A 5,784-nucleotide genomic window follows, 5' to 3' on the forward strand; every position below is an offset into this window, starting at 1 on the left:
ATCTTCAGGTTATGTTTAAGCCTGTGGAAAGTACTGAGAGCTGCTAGTATTTTTTGTGTTTATTTTGCATAGTACTGGCATATGTGAGAGTTCATATAGTCAACCTCAACTTGTTTGAGAAGGGTGGCCATTTTTACCTGCCATCGCGAGTTTAACTATGAGGGCTATAGGATATGGAGCTTCACTTTTACCTTTGTTGTTTACTTTTATCATAAGCCCCAAATCATAAAATGTCTATTTCCTGATTGTAGCATTTTATATGAACAGAGAAAATAATTCAAATTTCTGAAACTTGAATACATGTATTCCACTTTCTAATAGGAGTGATGGGATTTTTGTTAAGTTACAGCTTATCAAAGAAAGTAATAGGCAAAATGAATCAATGAAGAGTTAATAGCGATATGGAATCACTCTCCGGAATATGATCGTATTAGTTCCTCACTTCATGAATTCAGCACAACTTTATTCTGTAGCTACTCAACTCAATTGCATTTTGTATATACAAGTATTGAAAGAATATATATCACACTGATGAACAAAGGAATCTGTTAGATCTTTTTCTACAAATGTTTGTATCTTCTTTCAAGATGTTTTTCTGCTTCTTGCATTCTCATCTGTCTTCGTCGATGTTACTGAATCTTTCTCTCTTATAGCTGTTTCTCTCTTCATCTTCCTAGATTCATCTTCTATGGCTTTGTTTAATGTCTCAATCTTCTTCATTAGCATATGGAAAATATGCAAAAAATTGAAAGGAATATGATACTTCTGTTATGTTTTTGATGGTGAAAGGGCAAGAAAACTTTGTTTGGGGCATGATAGTTTACCTTGATTTCTTCGTCTTTAGCATTCAAAGCAGACTCTTTTGTCTCACAGAATTTCCTCAGACACAGTACCCCTTTTCTGAAGCCTATCGTACAAAAAACCAGATACCATATCGTTATCATTTCTATCGCTGCTTATCTGTCATTTCCTTGCTATATATGTTCCCATTGGAATTTTCTTTGATTTCTGCATTTTCCTTGTCAGCATTGTCAACAACCTTATTCCGAGAGGCCCACAGGCTCTTCTTGACCAAGCTGTCTCCCGAACCAGCCTCTTTGAATTGCTTGGAAGCATCATCCCTTCCATTCACCGAGCTTCTATTGATGGTAGACGCCCTTGGTTGAGACGTTGATATCTTCTTCAATCCAGCATTGCTTGACAAAATACTAAACAAATGGTTAGTCTTCTGTGGTTTTGGTGATCCATTAGGAATGACAGTGTCACTTGTTGCTTGCGTCAGCCCTTCTTCCAATGTCTTGAGCCTCAATTTCAGCCTGTTCTCTCTGACACCGCGAGCTTGTCTCTGAGTCGTTGCATCTCCGACTAAAATCCATAAACACAAGATTAATCAAAGAAATAGACTAGTGAAATACGGTAGCTCGTTAAGTCAGACTTTCGAGTACATTGTTCTAGTGACCTGCAAAAGCTTTCTCTCTTCTAGCCATTGCTTAACATGCATGACTTTGTCATTGTCATCTTTCCACTCGTTTGCCACAACTGTTGCTACTCGATTTGCTGAAATCTTGAGTCTTGCTAGTTCCCTTTCCATGGTACTGGTGTAAGTGGTGGCGATGATCAGAGGCGGATGTAGAGTCGAAAACCCACAACTCTTATCTTAGAAGCAAGACTTAACTCAAAGACTTTCAAACTACAAATTATACTCCACAGGCAAGATTTGACACTACTGCGTTATGTCTTCATTTATGAGATGTTCAACAACTCTTGCCTTGGAGGCAAGACTTAACTCAAAGACTTTGAAACTACAAATTATGCCCCGTGGGTAAGAGTTGACACTGTCATGTTATGTATTCATTTATGAGATGCTCTGCAACTCTTGCGTTCAAAGACTTTCAAAGTACAAATTATGTCCTATGGGCAAAAGTTGACACCTGTCTTCATTTATGAGATGTTCTACAACTCTTGCCTTAGAGGCCAGACTTAACTCAAAGACTTTCAAACTACAAATTATGCCCCACAGACAAGAGCTGACACTAACACGTTATGTTTTCATTTTATGGGATGTTCTACAACTCTTGCCTTAGAGGCAAAACTTAGCTTAAGGACTTTCAAATAATAAATTATGCCCCACGGGTAAGAGTTGATGCTACCACATTATGTCTTCATTTATGAGATGTTCTACAACTCTTGCCTTAGAGGCAAGAGTTAGCTATATGACTTTCAAATAATAAATTATGTCCCACGGATAAGAGTTGACACTTCCACGTTATGTCTTCATTTATGGATGAGATGTTCTACAACTCTTGCCTTAGAGGCAAGACTTAGCTCAAGGACTTTCAAATAATAAATTATGTCCCACGGGTAAGAGTTGACACTACCACTTATTTATGAGATATTCTACAACTCTCGCCTTAGAGATACGACTTATTTAAAAAAAATTCAAAGAATTTCGTAACAACAATTCATACCCTTAACTTTGTTTTGATGTAAAAACAAAAAAAAAATCCCTTTGTGGATTATCTAATTTTTTATTTATTAGCAAAATATAATAGAAATTGAGAAAAGAGAAAAAAATGATCGAACAAAATAGGGAACTAAAAAAAAAGATTGAGAAGAAAAGGGCAAGAAAAAAATAAAAATTAAGAAAAAAGCGAAGAATTAAAAAAAAAAAGAGAAAATAAAACATGAGAGGAAAAAAATAAAAATAAAGTTTGAGAAAAATGAAGGAAAAAAAAAAGAGAACTGATAAAAATAAAAAATAAAAGAAAAATAAAGGTTAAAGACAAATGCATTAAAAAATAAAAATAAATTTTAAAAAGAAATAGATAATTCTTGAGAAAAAAGAAAAAAGTGAAAAAAAATAAAGGTTGAGACAAATGAATTAAAACATGAAAATAAAATTAAAGGAAAAATAAAAAGTGAAAGTAATAAAATTAAAGGAAAAATAAAAAATAGAATAATAAAATTAAAGGAAAATAATAAAAAGTAAAATTTGAGGGACAAATAAGTATGAAAAGTTTAAAAATATATTTGAGGTGTAGAGGGGCAAAATGGTACTTGTACTATACTTCAAAAGTAAGGGAGATTATTCTTTAAAGACATTTCTTATTAGGGTCAAATATCTAAAGCCACTCTGTCACGCCCCAAAATTCCATCGGGCCGGACTGACACCCGAAGCCGAGAAGGCCCGGGAGAACCCGTTCAAATACCTGTACTTTCACTTATATGTCACCAAAAATTTGGACAGCACTTCGTTGCATATAGAAGGATCTAACTACCTGTATTAGCACAACACGCACTATATATATATATATATATAATACTTGTCCGCCGGGGCCACCACATATACAAATATAACATCACTATATAAACTTTCATGACTTTTCCCTTCCTTATGTCTACAAAGCCTCTAGGATATACATGACATAACTAGGGTCGGGACAAACCCCCGCCCACACATGACTCCTGTACAATAACAAAACATACGGAACCGACTCGGAAAGCTCCAAAGCAAACTGAAGCTCACCAACAATAGCTGTATGACCAGGCTCCTATCTATGCTGTGTATGAGCTGAGGTACCTGTGCCTGCAGCATGAAATGCAGGTCCCCCGTGAGGGACGTCAGTACGAAATATGTACTGAGTATGTAAAACTGTAAATAATCATATGTGATATGGGGGATCAAGAAAATCAGACACAAGTGAATAAATCATAATAGAAGTGATCCATACTTCATAAACACTTTTAGGATCATGTACATTATCATTAATTTGAATTGGATTCTTGAATTCAAACACATTTGTGGAATGGTATACATTCGTTCATTTCATTCTTTACAATTATCATTCGCCATTACCTCCTCCTCCCGAACCTCCAACCACCTAACAATAATCAATACTGTATCGTACTGTGACCATTAGGCTGCCCCCAGTACATATCAACTGGGATCGACCCATGCTAGGCTTATGCCCCTGGGATACCACCCACACGTATATCAAGTAACACACATAAGAGATCTTTCCAATAACTTAGTTCAAAAGCTTTTGAGATTATTACATTAGTGTTCATGCCAATATAGTACCTTTGGAACAATGATACATCAATAGGAATCAAGTAATAGACCTTCTATACAATAACGATGTAATAAAGACTCATTGGTACATCGACAATGTGTTTCAGAATCATCAATATCACAACAATGAAATAGGAGCCTTTTGGTATATCAATGAAACATTTTGACACTTTATAGAATGAAAACAACTTCGTTGGTAACGTAAAACAATACATGTTTTAGGACAACCTCGGAATCTTACTTGATGGAACATTGGTGTTTTCATGCCAAAGAACATTGTTAGAGTATGCTTTACATACCTCATTGTAGATTCGGATACCAATTCAACACAACTTCCCGCCTTAACAAATCAATTATCTACAATGAAATGTTTGGCATCTAGTATTAGCAACCCAACACCACAATTCTCTTCCATAATTCCATACAACCAATATTTGCAAAACATTTCAAAAACCAACTTGAACAATAGGTTTATGTGTATATATATATATATAATCATCATTTCAATACCACATCATCACACCAAATTCCTTCACAATTCAGCATAATCCAACATCATTTCCCAATCATCTTTCAACAACAATCAAATAACATACTTCATATGCTCACATGCATATATATATACATATCCATATAAATAACACCAACATAATTTACATCCTTACCATAAAATGACCCTTTTGATTTCGAAGTCCTGTTGGCACAAATAAGGGGTGCTTCTCGAAGCCATCGAGACGGTGAACACAACTACGGAATCAATTTGGATTTTCTACGGTTGAATCACAAGATAATTGGAGTTGAAATTAGGCTAGGGTTTCTTATTTTCAATAATTTGATGATAATTGATGGATATGAGACTAATTATATGTATATAATGACCAATTTTCGTCCATGAGGTGATGGAAAATGACCATATTGCCCTTAAAAATTTAAGTAAATCCGAATCTATCCATGGTGGATTGTTTTGATAGGCTAAAGTAAATCGGCCATAAATCTTTGCTCCGATATCGGATTTGGGTGAAATTGGTATCGCTGGAAAGATAACTCAAAGGTCTTTCATTTAATATAAAGTAGGCCACTCATTTATTCCTGTACAAGGAGTTATGATCGTTTGAAGTTGACCCTAAAAAACTGTTTTGAGAGGCTGAAGTAAAACGAGTATAACTCCTTACTCAGATGTTGAATTTGGATGAAACCAATTGCATTGGAAAGAAGACTCAAAGAAATTTCTTTTGATAGGTGGTAGCTCTCCCAGTTCATTATATTGAGGGAGTTATGATCGTTCAAAGTTGAACCAAAAAACTGGCAGGCCTCAGTAGTTTGTGTGCAGGAAATTTCCTGCACATTTACTGTTCACAACATCCCGGCCACCGTTTTATAGTTTCGAACGTGCTTGATTATATCCGAAACTTATCCGTTTTTGGAAATCTTTATATCGTTGGAAAGCTTATTCAATAACCTTCTTATGGAACCATCGACGGGCAAATTCCGGTATAAATAAAGTCGATTCCTATACACATATAATCAAACTTTACACTTGAAACCATCTCAAAATAATCAATACTCATACTTAAACTCATATATACCTAACTTAGGATCAATACATATACTCCAACACATATAACAATGGCTAATGCACGTAATTAAGTACGGGGTGTTACACACTCATATTTGAGTCTATGACATGCAATATCCTGCCTAAAATACATAAA

At 35.0% G+C, this 5,784-nt stretch overlaps 1 pseudogene; it reads right to left on the reverse strand.

Moving 5' to 3' along the window:
* Window positions 1–285: 285 nt before the first annotated feature.
* On the reverse strand, window positions 286–1,407 carry LOC107853827 (annotated as a pseudogene).
* Window positions 1,408–5,784: the final 4,377 nt, after the last annotated feature.

Source organism: Capsicum annuum, unplaced genomic scaffold (genome assembly GCF_002878395.1).
Source record: "Capsicum annuum cultivar UCD-10X-F1 unplaced genomic scaffold, UCD10Xv1.1 ctg4062, whole genome shotgun sequence".
NCBI classification, from domain to species: domain Eukaryota; kingdom Viridiplantae; phylum Streptophyta; class Magnoliopsida; order Solanales; family Solanaceae; genus Capsicum; species Capsicum annuum.